This window comes from Chanodichthys erythropterus, chromosome 21 (assembly GCF_024489055.1).
Source record: "Chanodichthys erythropterus isolate Z2021 chromosome 21, ASM2448905v1, whole genome shotgun sequence".
Lineage (NCBI taxonomy): Eukaryota > Metazoa > Chordata > Actinopteri > Cypriniformes > Xenocyprididae > Chanodichthys > Chanodichthys erythropterus.
The window spans coordinates 29,142,278-29,159,892 of NC_090241.1; positions in this window are offsets into that span (position 1 = coordinate 29,142,278).

Below are 17,615 nucleotides of genomic sequence, written 5' to 3' on the forward strand. Positions count from 1 at the left end.
TAAGTTTTTTTTCTGCAAGTTGTATTGGGAAGGCGTAGGATGTAGAGTAAATATTTTATAATACACTTTCTTCGTAAGTAGAATACAGAAGGTGATCTGGCGGAAGCTAGATATTTTATTTCATAACTTGGTAAATATGGATATTTTTTACACAAACACAATGCTTTGCTCCAGAAGGCCCCCCCAGAGCAGTGTTTAGTATGTTTATGATGGATGGATGTGGATGGAGAAACTTTCTTTAGCTCAATCTTGTTGGTACCGCTCACTGCCATTATAAAGCTCGGATGCGTCAGGATAATTATTAATATTTCTCCGACTGCATTCATCAGAAAGAAGAAAGTCTTGTATACCTAGGATGGCTTGAGGGGGAGTAAAGCTTGGGCTAATTTTAATTTGAAAGTGAACTAATCCTTTAATGCCTAAATGCATGTATCCTAGTGTTTTTATGAACGTTTTACGCAGCTTTCATTTTCGAGGCCCACAGCTGGATGCAGGTAAAAGCTGACTGAGGATGACAAGGACTTTGAAAAACACTGGAGTTAACACAGCAAAAAGTATTGGATACTGCAGGCAGAGTCTGTAAAAAGATATATCGTGAGTAAAGATCTATAAAATAGTACATCTGTCTGAGAGCTACGCACCATGGATTCTGCTATATTCTTGGAATATGGTTATACCAAGCATATCAGACATTGTGCTCAATAAGCTTTCATCCCAGAGGAAATCTATGTATTTGGCTGTAAGAACACGGATGCGCTCTGTCAGGGAAATAACCTCAGTGAAAGTGGTGGAGCAGTTGGAAATGAGACAATGAGAATAAGAACGACGAGGTCAGCCACTCTAAAAGAAAGAGCGTTATGATTTGTTCAGCATATACAGATACAGCATCTCGCAGCAACACGGACATATCAATAATGCAACATTTTTACTGAGTGGGCAGCCTGAGGATACAATAGATGAATTCCACTAAATAAAAGGCTGGTATTGTATTAGAAACCTCAAAGATCTGCCTTTGCTGAAAAATAAAGCCAGACTGACTGAAACTGTGACAGGCGGGGTGGACAGACAGACAGAATGATGTGCAGCTAGATAGATAGACAGACAGACAGATCTCAGCATATTGCGAGTTTGCAGCAAATGAATTGATCTCCAAGTCTAAGGGGCTGTCAGCTATTCACTTTAGATGAAAGCTTCATTCATCACCATTTTGCTGCACCGTTTTGTAAACTTCAGCAAAGGAAAGAAAAAAGGAAAGTTTTTAAGGTATACTCTTATAAAATTGTTTTTATTTTACTGAGATCATGATCTCATGGTGGCTACCTGAGCTAACACTTCATTTTAAGGTTACTATAGTAATAACTATACATTAAGTACATGTAGTTAATTAATATTACTCAGTACTGAGACATTTAAACTGAAGTCCTGACTCTCTGTGGTCGTTAAAAATCCCAGGATGTCCTTTAAAAAAGAGTAGGGGTGTAATCCCAACGTTGTGGCCAAATTTGCCCATTGGCCTCCATCCATCATGGCCTCCTGATCAACCCCATATACTGAATGGCTTCATCACTCTGTCTCCTCTCCACCAATAAGCTGGTGTGTGGTGGGCGTTCTGGCGCAATATGGCTGCCGTCGCATCATTGAGGTGGATGCTGCACATTGGTGGTGGTTGAGGAGATTCCCCCTTCCATATGTGAGTACGCAGAAAAGCACCATATAAATGTAACAAATTATTATTATTATTATTATTATTATTATTTGAGTAAATACAATGTAACTACACCTTAAAATAAAGGGTTACACTTTATTTTAATATGTCCATATTTGTATTACAGTGTAGTTATACATTTAAATACTGAGTAATAAAAATTATATACATGTTCTTACACTGTAAAAAAAAATCCCAGTAAAATTTACGGTAAAAAAACGGCAGCTGTGGTTGCCAGAAATTTACTGTAAAAATACAGTAGCAACGTAAAAAAAAAAAAATCTGTTAAATTTACGGTAAAATAACGTATTTCATTAACTGATATAATGTTAATTTACCAACCTAATGAAGTACTAATATCTGTTTTGTACCTTTATAATACACTGACAGTCACCAAACACAGTGGTGATAAGAGTCACATGATGAATCAAAGTTCATCACAAGCAGATTTTCCACAAGCTGAGAAGGACAACACTAACATATGGAAGGTGCACACAGTGTCATTCACACACACACACTAAACACCATAATGGTAACATGCATGAAATTTTAAAAATGCAATAAACATTAATTTAACAACATTAGATGTAACATAAAACCCTAATGTACATAACTGATTAGAAAAAACTGAGAAAAACTAAGAAGAAACAGAGTTATTTCAACGAAAATATATCAAATGTTACAATGAATTGTTATTTTTCACTTCCAAAAACTGTGAATTTAACGGTATTTTACCGTAAAATTACATCAAATGTACCGTTAGCTCTAATACAGTTATTCACCATATATAGTATGGAAACTTTCTCTAAACCAATTGACAGTTTTTCACCGCAGCATTTTTACAGTCTTTTACTGTTAAAATCACGGTCATTTTTTACAATGTACATAGGGTTAGGATTAGAGTGTGGTTTGTGGTTAGTTTAATGTAATTATGCACAGTTTATAGTAATTACCACTACATGTAACGTGTAAGAAGGACAACCAAACAAAGTGTAACCAACTTTTGTTATCTATGGAACACAAATGAAGATCTTTTTGAAGAAGTCTGAGAGCTTTCTGTCCCTCCATTAACAGTTATTCAATTACCACTTCAAAAAGTTCATAAAGAGTAATAAAACTAATCCATGTGAATTGAGCGCTTTGGTCCAAATTTTCTGAAGAGACACAATCGCTTTATATGATGAACAGATTTAATTTAGGCTTTTATTCACATTGTTTTGGTCAAGCATGACCCACTAAGCCATAAGCCCCTGCTGGAAGATAAAGTACAATGTCTGGTTCTAAAAATCTAAATATATATATATATATATATATATATATATATATATATATATATATATATATATATATATATATATATATATATATATATATATAAATATCTGGACATTTTCCCCCCTTTATCATATCTTAGCAAGTTTGGCAAGTTTTGTGTATATATATATATATATATATATATGCATCTCCCAGCTAGTTTTGGGGGGCTTTTAAAGGGTTACTTCATCCAAAAATGAAATTCCTGTCATTAATTACTCACCCTCGTGTTCATCTTCAGAACACAAATTAAGATATTTTTGATGAAATCCAAGAGGTTTTATTATCCCCCATGTAAACAGTGTAGACTACAGCTGAATCATTACTATTTTAACAATATCTTTACTTTTCTAGACCTTGAATGATGGTAATCATGTTGACTCCAAGGGCGGTGGGTACGAGGGTGAGTACTTAATGACAGAAATTCTATTTTTTGGGTGAACTAACCCTTAAAAAGCGAAAAATGACCTTGCATTTTTCCATGTATGACATCATACATATTCTTGCAGCACTATCAGAACATTAGCATTGCAATATTTCTGTTCCCTGCTGCAGAAATATCTGGACATTTTCCCCCCTTTGTCATATCTTAGCAAGTTTGGCAAGTGTTTTCTTATCTTAGAGGACTTCTGTCAAACACTGTCAACCTTTTGTATAAACTCTGAAGTATAGTATCAGCATTTTATTTTCTTTATCAGACTAATGTTTTATGTTTACAGTACACAGCAGGAGATCTTCATCCTGATGATCTCTTTATACCGTATCTCTATGATTCGCAACTTCACATTTCACACTCCTCAAATTATCGCATTTTCTATGTGAACTGAATTTCATTACTGCTAACTTTCAAATGAGGTAAACAGAATTATAATTGCTCCGTCCCCTGTTAGCGTTTATTTAGCTTTTGGAAACCATAACGCATACTGCAATGCCTACATTTTCCATAATGAGGTTTGCATTATATAGAGAGACATTAAATGAAGCTTCTGCAGCATCCAATCAACAGCCATCTCATTTTCAGCTACACTTAGGAGTCTAGATAGCAGCCTGACTTAGAGATGCTGAAATATTTGTGTATTTAATAAATTTCTATTTCTTGCATGTAGCTAGAGACAGACCTTGAGTGAAGATGGGGCCACAGCACAGTGCTCACAAAGACAGTCTATTGATTGGAATTTCTGCAGTCTCTGTCTTCATTACTTGCTGAAGCTTAGCAATGCATATTTTCTTTTGCTCCAAAATGTGATAACTAAAATAAAAGCTATATATAAATTTATTTGTATATTACCTTAAATTTTCCTCTAAGAAAAAAAAAAAAGCAGCCTGTATTATGATGATGTTTATGGATTAAATCCAGTACGTATTGGATGCATGATTTTTTCCAAAACCAGGTTAAGATAAAGGTGTAGGGTAGGTTTAGGGGTTAGTATTTGTTGTAGCATTGTGTAGGTGATCAGCACTGTATGGGAAGCTTATTTCTGCCACTAAACAAAAAATAAAAAAGGTAACTGCAACTTTTTATCTCACAATTGTGAGTTTACATTTTGCAATTCTGACTTCTATTCTCAGAATTGTGAGACATAAACTCAAAATTGCAAGAAATAAATTCAGAATTGTGAGTTATAAACTCACAACTACGCGTTATACACTAAGTTTATAATCAGTTCTGACTTTTTTCGCAATTGCGAATTTATAACTCACAATTCTGACTTTATTTTGCAGTTGTGTGTTATAAAGTCAGAAGTTATAATCTCACAATTCTGAGAAAAAAGTCTGAATTGCGACTTTATATCACGCAATTCTGACTTTATAACTTGCAACTGTGAATTTAAATCGTGCAATTTTGAGCGAAAAAGTCACAATTGTGAGATGTAAACTCGCAATTATTTAGTGAAATTTTGTGGGTGAAATCCAGTAATTGCAAGTGGAATCCGTGCAATCGGGATTTTAGTTACCCACACAGATTTTTCTCTTACACAAATTCGGCATGTTGATCTACAAAAAGCTGCTTGGTTTGAACACGTGTTCTGTGTGTGCGGTGCTTGACAACGGACAATGGACTGAAAATTTGCATAATTTTGCACCTTGACATAACAGTAGTGCTGATTTCAGTTACTCAGATGAGCGGATATCAAGCATAGTGGTCCCACTTTATATTAAGTGGCCTTAACTACTATGTACTTACATTTAAATTAATCATTTGATACAATGCACTTATTGTGTACATACATGTTTTTACATTGTACTTTATTGTATTTTAAAAACACCTGCATGTAATTACATCTGTAATTAATTTCGTATTTACATTTATAATTACACTGTTGACCCATCCCTTAACCCTTACCCCTACCCTTAAATCTACCCATACCACCAAAGCTTTCCCTAACCTTACCCATATCCCACCTCAAAAACAGCAAAATTGTTTTGCAATTCAATATGAACCCAATGAGTACATTGTACTTATTTTTTGATGTAAGTACATAGTAGTTAAGGCCACTTCATATAAAGTGGGACCAGCATAGCATTACTTATGGCAGGTCACGTAATTCAAGCTCACATCAGCTGACTCTCAGCTGATCCATGTCTACCTATAAGAATACGACGCCTATCACTGCATCCCTATATATGGTCCATTCAGTATTATCAGCAGCTTTATCGTGTTGCTCAGGAGCTAAATACTCTCCTTCACCAGCTCCTCCTCTCATCCAGTCAGCACTTGGCTTTCTGATATTCCTCTTTGATTTAGACTCATTCTTTCTTGAATTATGTTGTACATTAAATTATTGAACATTAATGATATCTGCAATACATTTATGTTGGTTCTGTTCTGTTTTACCCTAGAGGGTTTATCGCTGCTCTCCCTGCTCTTATGCTAAGCAACATGGATGGGCGGGGATTTCTTGCCCATAACAGAAGAAGCATACCGCCAATTCAAACCGTATGCTAATTGTCGATCAACTTTAATGATAGTGGCCCTGACAGATATACAATGTTGCCATGAATGTCAGCCAACATTAAGAAATATCAGAACACTCAGAGTTGTCATTGACCAATTCATAGTTTTCAGTCACGTGACTGTCGCAGAGCCCTGGAGGGCAAAACAGCCATGTAACTGCAGCACAAGCCTGTCAATTTTCCATCTTAAAAATATGTGAACAAGATGCAAGTTTTGGATCCATATACAGCACCTGGAGTGATTTCAATCACTAAAAACAGCGGGTCGATTTTTTTAAAAAGCTAACACGGAAAACACAAGGGTGGGTTGCACCAATAAGAATTAAATTAAGCAAAGTTTAACACTAATCAAGGATTTGTTGATCTGGGTTTTATTTTAAATCGAGTTGTGTTGCACCACTTAATTTTAAACACAGATTAACTACGCAGAAAGACCATTAGAATTAAAGGGCTGATCAAGCAGCGTAGGCGGAGAGTGAATGTCTAAAGAATCCTTAGTGTAACCCACCCTTAAAGTGCCTTAATGTACTAAAACAGTGATATTAAAAGATCAATTTCAGTTTAACCCTTTTTGATGATGCATACTATATACAGGCGAGCACATGAGCCCAGAATATGAATGCAACGCGTTTTCTTTATTATGGTTTTCGATGAAAAAAAAAAAAACACTTAACAAGAAACCTTGTGTTGCATTAATTGCTGTGTTCATTTGTTTGCCTGTACAAAGTATGCATAATCAATAAGGTGTATGTTGAATTTGGCCTTTTAATATCACTGTCTTACTACAAACCTGGTAAAAATGACTGGCAGACAATTGGAGGAAAGCATTGCCCGCCAGGGGCGCGTTCCCCTCAGGGCGTGATGTCACGTGAAAACTATCAATTAAGGTGCAGTCATATTAGTGAAATTTTGTGGCCATTTTTCTTTTGTCAATAGTGTAGTGATCCAAGAAATACCACTCACACAATGTCATAATTATGAGATTACATCTTGTAAAAAGCTTTCATCTCCTCGTAGAACTCGTAATTACAACTTGTTAATTCGTTATTTCTGGAGCGCGCCAGCTTGTGCCACATGAACGCTTCAGACCATGTTGTTATTACCGTAATTTCGCGATGACAAAACGTAACGTTCTACTCTTAGCTGTTCATGTCCTCGGACTTGGAATGATGAGTTTCTATGGCAACACTATCAATGCCAATATGAATCTGCAGCATGCGTGATACAGCGGTTACGTGGTACAAGCCGGAACTCTTTGAAAATTACGAATTTACAAGTTGTAATTACGAGCTCCAAGAGGGCGTGAACACTTTTACAAGTTGAAATCTCATAGTTACGGTAATTATGACATGCCGTGAACGCACGCACCTATTAACCAACAGAAAGCTGCTTGGTTTGAAAGTGACTAAGAACCAAACTCCAATACTAAAGAGGTTGTATTCCTTGAGACAGCTCAAGAAGTTCAACGTGCCCCAGATGGATCTTCAGTTCTACACTACTGTCGGTGAATCTATTCTCACCTCATCATGACCATCTGGTATGTGTCAGATGGTCATCATTGGTTGCAGTCTGCCGCCCACCTCCAGAACCTATTTGAATCAAATTGGCAGGCAAGATTATCAGCAACACCGGAATATTCGATTCTAAAAGTGTGGTCACACTTACCATTGTTCGGCAAAATTTTGCTGGTTGACATCCATTCATTTAAATAGGAATCTGCACAAATAGGAGTTTAGATTTCACTTGTAGGGATATTCACACCACGTCATAATAATGAGATTACGACTTTGTAAAAAGCATTCACGCCCTTGTAGAGCTCATAATTTCAACTTGTAAATTCGTAATTTTACAAATTGGAGCATGTTGAACTTCTTGAGCTGTCTTCTGTTTGAGGTTCTTAGTAATAATGACTCCAAAAAACCTTAAAGTCTTGACTGTGGTGCCAGTTTTGGTGGTTGAGACCATCAGAGTGAGAGGCTCTAAAGACCTTCTGAAGTCTATGATCATCTCTACTGTCTTTATAGCATTTATTTGCACCAGGACACCTGATGCCTCCTTTCTTTATAAGCTGATTCATTATAAGGCCAATTAATGTGTGATTATGATTATTTGTGATTGTTTCGACATAAAAATGACAAAGAGTACAATTTAACCATGCTACCGGAATATGCTTATTAATAATTCATATATTGATAGACAGCTGATTAAAAAGTCCTCCAATTATGGAAGACAAATGCAGATTAGTAGTGCTCTCATTTTGGTTGTGTATGTATACATTCATTAATCCGTCCCGTGCCTACATATACATCATAATGATGGACCTGTTTCTGCTATGGTGCATGGCATACAAATAAACACCCACGTTTATTTGACAAATGACTTGACAACATGACTAGCAAATGATTTCATTACATTGCTTTCAAAAATAATAGGGAGAATGTATAACTTTATGTGTTCACATTTTTCTAATATTTCTCCTCGTTGATTCACAAGGGAAATTGAATGAAATGTAGTCAGGCTCTAATGCTATACCTCGCTGCCTCGACGGAGGGAGAAGGGCAAGCCCAGTAAAATACCATTACTCAGATAAATAGAGCTAATTGAGCAAAACAGGTCTTGGCTTTATTGAACAATAAATCAGATGCCCCCCTATCCCCCCACCCACACACTCCATGAAGCGAATGAGGAATTTAGAGACCACTACTGCTTGCGACAAGACTACTTAATTCCTGCAATTAATGTGTTTGCCCAGTCAAAGTATTAAGGGTTTATGAATGCGCTATTGAGACAACCAGAATATATGGCCATAGTCATAAAGAGAAACACCCAAGTGAGTGCATCTTCAATGCAAAGTGCTATTTTTAACTGGGTGCTGTAATGTATTGTTGTGCTTTGAAGAAACAAGCTATCAAAAATTCAAAGCAATTTTGAGGCTTTTCAAGCTCTGTATGAAGTCCTTAGCACCAGCAATTCAATTTCTCTGCTCCAAAACTTAGTGAGCTGCTTATGGAGGCAACATTTTAAGGCATCAGGAAATTGTAGGAAAATACTTATGCTGATTCTAAAGCAGAATCACATGTGTCATTCAGAGAAGGGAGAAATAATCCCAGAAAACATTGCAGTGAGCTCAAAACATAAATATTGTGAAAAAAAGAAATGTTGTTTATGAATGTTTTTGATTTTCAGCAATGAAGGAAAACTGTTAAACTTTTTTTTTTTTTTTTTTCAAAATAATTTGACATGCTAATGTTAAACTCTATTGGAATCAATTAATTTATATGCAAACACTTGCTAAAACAAACAGTATGTGAAGAGGGTGATTATATATGTATATATTTATATATATATATATATATATATATATATATATATATATATATAATATATATATATATATATATATATATATATATATATATATATATATAATATATACATTCAGGTGCTGGTCATATAATTAGAATATCATCAAAAAGTTGATTTATTTCACTAATTCCATTCAAAAAGTGAAACTTGTATATTATATTCATTCATTACACACAGACTGATATATTTCAAATGTTTATTGTTTTTTAATTTTGATGATTATAACTGACAACTAAGGAAAATCCCAAATTCATTATCTCAGAAAATTAGAATATTGTGAAAATGTTAAATATTGAAGACACCTGGTGCCACACTCTAATCAGCTAATTAACTCAAAACACCTGCAAAGGCCTTTAAATGGTCTCTCAGTCTAGTTCTGTAGGCTACACAATCATGGGGAACCATTGACACCTTGAGGCAAAGAGGCTGGCTGTTCACAGAGCTCTGTGTCCAAGCACATTAATAGAGGGGCGAAGGGAAGGAAAAGATGTGGTAGAAAAAAAAGTGTACAAGCAATAGGCATAACCGCACCCTGGAGAGGATTGAGAAAACAAAACCCATTCTAAAATGTGGGGGAGATTCACAAAGAGTGGATTGCAGCTGGAGTCAGTGCTTCAAGAACCACTACGCACAGACATGCAAGACATGGGTCTCAGCTGTCGCATTCCTTGTGTCAAGCCACTCTTGAACAACAAACAGCGTCTCGCCTGGGCTAAAGACAAAAAGGACTGGACTGCTGCTGAGTGGTCCAAAGTTATTTTCTCTGATGAAAGTAAATTTTGCATTTCCTTTGGAAATCAGGGTCCCAGAGTCTGGAGGAAGAGAGGAGAGGCACACAATCCACGTTGCTTGAGGTCCAGTGTAAAGTTTCCACAGTCAGTGATGGTTTGGGGTGCCATGTCATCTGCTGGTATTGGTCCACTGTGTTTTCTGAGGTCCAAGGTCAACGCAACCATATACCAGGAAGTTTTAGAGCACTTCATGCTTCCTGCTGCTGACCAACTTTATGGAAATGCAGATTTCTTTTTCCAACAGGACTTGGCACCTGCACACAGTGCCAAAGCTACCAGTACCTGGTTTAAGGACCATGGTATCCCTGTTCTTAATTGGCCAGCAAACTCACCTGACCTTAACCCCATAGAAAATGTATGGGGTATTGTGAAGAGGAAGATGCGATATGCCAGACCCAACAATGCAGAAGAGCTGAAGGCCACTATCAGAGCAACCTGGGCTCTCATAACACCTGAGCAGTGCCACAGACTGATCGACTCCATGCCACGCCGCATTGCTGCAGTAATTCAGGCAAAAGGAGCCCCAACTAAGTATTGAGTGCTGTACATGCTCATACTTTTCATGTTCATACTTTTCAGTTGGCCAGGATTTCTAAAAATCCTTTCTTTGTATTGGTCTTAAGTCATATTCTAATTTTCTGAGATACTGAATTTGGGATTTTTCTTAGTTGTCAGTTATAATCATCAAGATTAAAAGAAATAAACATTTGAAATATATCAGTCTGTGTGTAATGAATGAATATAATATACAAGTTTCACTTTTTGAATGGAATTAGTGAAATAAATCAACTTTTTGATGATATTCTAATTATATGACCAGCACCTGTATATATTAGAAGATGTTTCACCAGTTACTGATTAGAATAGACTTGTGTTTTTCCCTGTCTGCTGCAAGCTGTTGTTATATAGAGTAATCATTCACATGGAATTAACAGCTCAGGTGATTTGCTCCAAAGATTGTTTCCAGAATTGAGCAGCCCTGAAGCAAGATGGGAGATATCAGGTCACATGCTTTAAGGACTGTACATGCCAGCTGAACAACTGCCATTGATCTAAATAGCTCTCTCCAGTACCTCCTTGTTCAGAATAGGATATTAAAATCAGCCTGAAATGGAAGCTGCAATAGTCTTTTCTTTCCTATTGTGACATACATCTGATTAAATCGGCCTCTCGAACAAGAAAAAATGTTGTCTAGGTCGGGACTTGATTTTTCTATCAGGAATTGATGGGATAATCTTTGCTAAAATGTGTTCATGTATTCAAACATCAGCAATACAGCAATGTCCTATCTGCACTTATCGAACGTTATTGTCATTGGCTTTGAGGCAATTTTATGTTTCCATGTCTTTTAAATTGTCACGTAAAACTTATATCAAACGGAGCAATTACACCATGCACATACTCAAAGCTAGCGCCATGTTTTGGACATTGCTTTGTTGCACGTTTGAGATTTAAGTTGTGCACGCATCGCAACATCAGAATGTTAAACCAATGTATTTAGAAAAAAAAAAAATTAGTTGTGTCTTATGTGCCGTAATATGCATCTCTGTTTAGGGTACTGTCTAAGTTTGTTGCTACATCCTAAATAAGGACATCTGAAGCCCTGAAATTATATTTACTATATAATATTTACAACATGAACTCAGACATACATGTCAGCTTCATTATGTCTGGCACAATGTTTCACAGGTTGGAAATCCAACATCTGACCTTCATGCTGAAATGATACTATTAGGTGCGACAAAGCCATTGTAGAGAAAATTGCTGGGAAAATGGAATGTAATCACCTCAGATTACCTAACCGTCTACCCACAGAACCTCCGACAAGGAACATTTAAGAATGTGCTGTGAACATCAGGGGGAAGGTTTGACTAGTTAGCTTTGTCAGTTATCCCCTGCTGGCACGTGCTGTAACTGCACCATTATGCAGGCAGAAAGCATGTTTCTCCTTTTTTTACGGTGATTGAAAAGTAGATGTGTATTATTGTTTACGTGAGCATTGCAAGGTTAAATATTGGTCAATAGCTGTTTGAAAGATCTTTGAAACTTGGTGCTGAGACTTAAGAATGAAACATCTAAATACTTTATTTTTGTTTATTACACTTTATTTGTACAGCCTTTGTGAACGTAGCCTGTGGTTATTATTCTTCATATTTCATTCTTACATGAATTATTATTCTAAGGAAGTAAATGTTAACAACTTCTGTGTCAGTTAATAAAACTTCCTATCATAAGTACAAAATATAATCTGTGTACTCCCGCATACCAAACTCCTGGGGGATTCCTGAGGGTAATGTCACTATAGCCTAGTGCTGTCAAGATCATGCCAAAGCCCAAAGCTTGTTTATATAGATCTGCATTGCAGCATTAACCAAACAGTGAGCATGGGACATTCATTGGCAAAAAAAAAAAACCCTCCATGTCACCTGTCAGCTAGAGGCAAAAATGTCAATGTCAAAATGACAATGACAAAAATATTACCTGTCTGAGTTGAAAACACTGCATAACAATTTAAACGTACACTTACAAACTGCACTGCTTATCCACCTGTTCTATTTTCCCAGGATTCTCAGCAAAAGAGTTATCGACATTCCTTTACCGTGTACCACATTCAGGTCTCTTTGATCCCTCTTTATGATGGACAGATCTTGTAAGCTGCGATTCCTCCACCAACAGATTTCAAAGGCAAGGTGTAAAAGTTAACTGGCTCAGCTTTAGCTTCACGTCCGGGTGCATTAGCTTTGTGACATTTTTCATTTTTCATACACTGCTCTAAGCACATTACCCTGTGTAGTCTCAAGAGCTAAACGCAATGTGGCAAATTAAGTCAAATGCTTCACGTTCATGACCTCCAACCATAGTAACAGTAACGAATGGTGTGTTAATTGGGAAAGAGGGAATTTCAAAGCTTTCACATCAAACACAATGAACAAGAATGCTCATGTCACTTGCGTCAAATGTAGACACGGCCTATTTTATTCTATAGAATTTGTAATTGGTTTCTTCCAATAACTGTTCGCCTGTATGCTTTAAAAAATAACGGTTCCAAAAGGGAACACAGCAGTGCCATAGAAGAACCCAAAATTATTTTTTTATTAATCTGAAGAACCCTTCTCCAATACACTCTTGAAAATAAAGGTCCTTTATTGGCATTGATGGTTCCATGAATAACCTTTAACATCCATAGAACCTTTCAATTGCACAAAAGGTTCTTTATAGTGGAAAAAGGTTCTGTAGATTATCAAAATGTTTAGAAAAAATGTCTCTTTTAAGAACTGTTCAATGAAAGTTTAAAGGGAACCCCAAAATGATTATTTTATATGGCATTGCCACGAAAACCCCCTTTATTTTTAAAGAAACTTTTGTGAAATGGAAATGTTCCATGAACATTAAACGTTTTTCATGAAACCATATAGAGTAGATGACAACAAAGAACCTTTATTTTTAAGAGTGTAGCATAAGATTTGCATTATAGACCTGATCAAGATTCAAGTTCATTTGTAAACAAAAGTTAAAGATAAAAGAAGTCATTCGTCCAGCAAAATAATGAACAAGCTTGCTTGTTATGAGAATCAAATGAGAACTATTTCCTTCTTTCAATGTTTGAGGCACATTTCATTGATAAGGTAATGAAGTATGACGCAGGTCGGGTGCAGAAAGACAGTCATTTACCATCTCTCGAAGTATTCATGGCCACCATCTGTAATTTTACGCTTGATCTGGAGTCCCTTTATCCTCTCTTTACTGCTGAGCCTTCACTATCAAATGTACATCGGGCGTCTTTGCTCGAACGCAGATTCTGCCACAGCAGCAAGACGGATTTAATTGCCATTGCAGAGTCGCTCCGTAAGGGACAATGCAGAGGATAGGCAGCAGATAGATATGGCTGGGAGGCTCGGCAATAACGTCAAGAGCAGTGATGAATTGTGACTCTAAACAGAGTAACAGCTGATGGAGTATTGAATTTGTTTATATTTGCAATGATGGATATAATCCAAGGTGTGAGAAGCCCAGTGCAGAGTATGAATGATAAATTCCAGGAACATTGCCTTTCTTATTGATTTCATGTATTATTATTTTTTATATGATTTTTACAGCCAGTAAGATCAGCCAGTGGATTATGGATGACTTTGATCTGATTCTCCAGTTTAATAGTTTCCCTTCTTTGCAATGGTGAAGAAACAGTTTTGAGTATTTTAGGGTCAAAGACAAATAAGGATGAACCGCAGAATTTTTTTTACAAATCGAGTTTGCAAATGTGCCAGGTTCTTAGAAATATTGATTTCTAGACTGTCAAAGTATTTTTTAAACATTTAAAAAAAAAAAAAAAGAAAATAAATTAAATATTTTGAGGTTTTCTATTTGAGGGAACAACCATTTTTAGTGGTGACCGAAACCATTATCGAGTGCATTCACTCAACTCCACAATACACTGCAATAACGAGTGTACAACTGATGTACGCTCAATGGCTAGAGTATACCCATAATGCACTGTGAGATTCGCACTCCAAATGAATTCCCGCGTCTCACCAGAAGATGGCCGCCCACAGCTGAATCATCCATCCATCCATTCATTCATTTTTGAATGGCAGTTAATGATGTAAATGATCTGCAACAGGAGGTTACACACTACACGAGCTGGGAAGAAATTAAATATAATTAAAATTAAAATAACCCTTTCACACATAAGTTCAAAACAATCTGGCTGACCTCCCAGAGTTAAGGTGTCCGTTATTTTAGAACTTTTCCCTTGTACTGTTTGCATGATGACGCATCATGCTTGTCACATGACCCACACAGTAAAATCCCTAGAGTTAAATCAACTCTGCTCAGAGTACATATGGTCCCTAAGGTACATATGGTGTTAATGTAACACTGAAGTAGAGTTAAAGTTAATGAGATACACTGTAAAAAAAATCCCAGTAAAATTTACGGTAAAAAAAAACGGCAGCTGTGGTTGCCAGAACTTTACCGTAAAAAACACAGTAGCAACGTAAAAAAAAAAATTACGGTAAAATAACGTATTTCATTAACTGATATAATGTTAATTTACCAACCTAATATCTTTTTTGTACCTTTATAATACACTGACAGTCACCAAACATAGTGGTGATAAGAGTCACATGATGAATCAAAGTTCATCACAAGCAGCTTTTCCACAAGCTGAGGAGGACGACACTAAGATATAGAAGGTGCACACAGTGTCATTCACAGCATTCAACCGCAGCATTTTTACAGTCTTTTACTGTTAAAATCATGGTCATTTTTACAGTGTAATTAAGCAATTAATAAGGCTGTAACTGAAGTCAGTTGCAGTTCTTGTGTTTCTCTTTCCTTCAGTGATTCTGCTTGTTAACAGCAGGTGTTCATCACTAATGCTCAATCATCACTTATATAATTGCTTAATTATCTCATTAATTTTAACTCTGTTTTAGTGTTATTTTAACACTATTTAGAGAGGGACCATATGTACTCTGAGCAGAGTTGATTTAACTCTGGAGATTTGCTGTGCACCGTGGCGGCCACACTTGTATGACAGACAGATGTATCGCTTTGCTCACCATGTCATCAACTGATTTTCCAATTCTCAAATATGTATACATGAGTGTTTAGTAATTTAAAAGATCTTTATCTTACTCTATGAGATGGGCTGCCATGTTTGTTTGCTCCTCAGTTCAGAGAGTTCTATCAGTTGGATTCACAGGCTACAGCACATGAATTCATCCATTTGTCCCGAAATACATGTGGCCGGTGAACTGGGAGAAGAATAGAGTGAGGTTTATAGTTACGTACACAATGTGTATCTGATAAGAATAAATGTCGGCAATTATATTTGAATGGATTGTTATTGCTGCTTAAATAGACATCAGTGTATTTCATTAGCTGAAATATGCCTTAAATCGGGCATAAAATCCTGTAGTGTGAACTTGGCATTATGTTTTTACTTGTGTGTCTGCTACACGAGTTTTGCGCATGAGCCGCATGCACCTCAAAACTAAGCACTCTAATGCTTAATCGACCATCAATAAGTTTTATCAATTAAATTATTATCAACAATTTATTGATTGTCGATTAATCATTAGCATCCCTAGATATTTGCTCTGGTTGCTATAGAAACAGTGTTCTGAGACATGCACTTAGGACTGCACATGCCCATTGGCTGGTCTAGCCTGAAAAATAAGCATTTTTAACATTGTTTGAGCAAAAGCTGAATTGCTGATTTGAAATATGTTATTTAATTGTGAGTTCGGCAAGAAGTTTTTGAGATTTCAGGATTCCCCCATTTAGGTACATAAGACTTGGTCTTGGATGCCTGAAATAGCTGCCCGGAGGTGCAAGTATGGCCGCTGAGTGAACAGACTTTCCTTGAAAGGAGTTTGATTATAGTCAATTAATGATTTAGGCAATTAATGCTTCTTTTCCCATGTGTGGCAAAAAATTAGTCATCACTGTCTAAACTGCAAACAAAGAGATGAGCTTATAGTCATTACCACTGTAAATAGAGAAAATACACCTCTTTAATGCATGATTCTAAGTCAAAGAATAGCTATATTTCATGAAGTCAGTAATTATGTTTAAAATTCAAACCATTAAATCCTTTAAAGCTAGGTCTTCCATCAACAAGCTGATGAAAACCACCACAGATCCTGATTTCAATCACAAGCGTGCTCTCGACACACATAAGACACTCAGCCAAAGCCCATTTTGTGTGTGGTTTGATGCTTGACTTTAGAATGATTGTGTTTACCATCCTTATTATTTCCTCAACAAATAGCTAAATATTAATCATCCTTATTTGCATGACTCGCAGTGGGATTCCATACACGTCTCTAATGAGATTTGATTACGCGAGATGTGACTCCATGGCACCCCGCCACATTTCTACCTCTCACACCTGTTTACTGTGTAAATGGCTTGACTTCTGATTAAGATTACAGGGAGAGCAAACGTCTGCATAGGAAGCACAGATCAAGTAAATGGAGAGTGAGGAACTTTAGCATATTGACATTGGCTTTGATGGAAATGGTTTTGCTTGTTTGTTTTGTCATCCGATTTCCCAGCTGCATTGAAACATGTTTACGCTGTATTTAGCAGTGGCTTATTTTAAAGGATTTTTCCGTTCTGTTTAAAAGAGTTCAATACAATTTAAGCTCTGTAGACAGCATCTGTGTCATGCAAGAAAATAATTCCTGGTTTATGGTACTGTAGGTGTATCAGCAGAAGCACTTAGATGTGAAATATATTTGAAATATGAAATCATTGCTGTGTGTGTGTGTATTTAAATACCTATATATATTGTATATGTATGTGCATAAGTATTTAACAACTATACCGAAAGAAAACAAATAAAGCACTGAATAAAATACTTGTTCAATTTGATTTTTTTTAAATACATTGATTCATTTTTTTATTTTTTATTTTTTTTTTTTGTTTTACAAACAGAAGTTATTTTAATGTATCATGTTTTTAATACAGTATAGCTT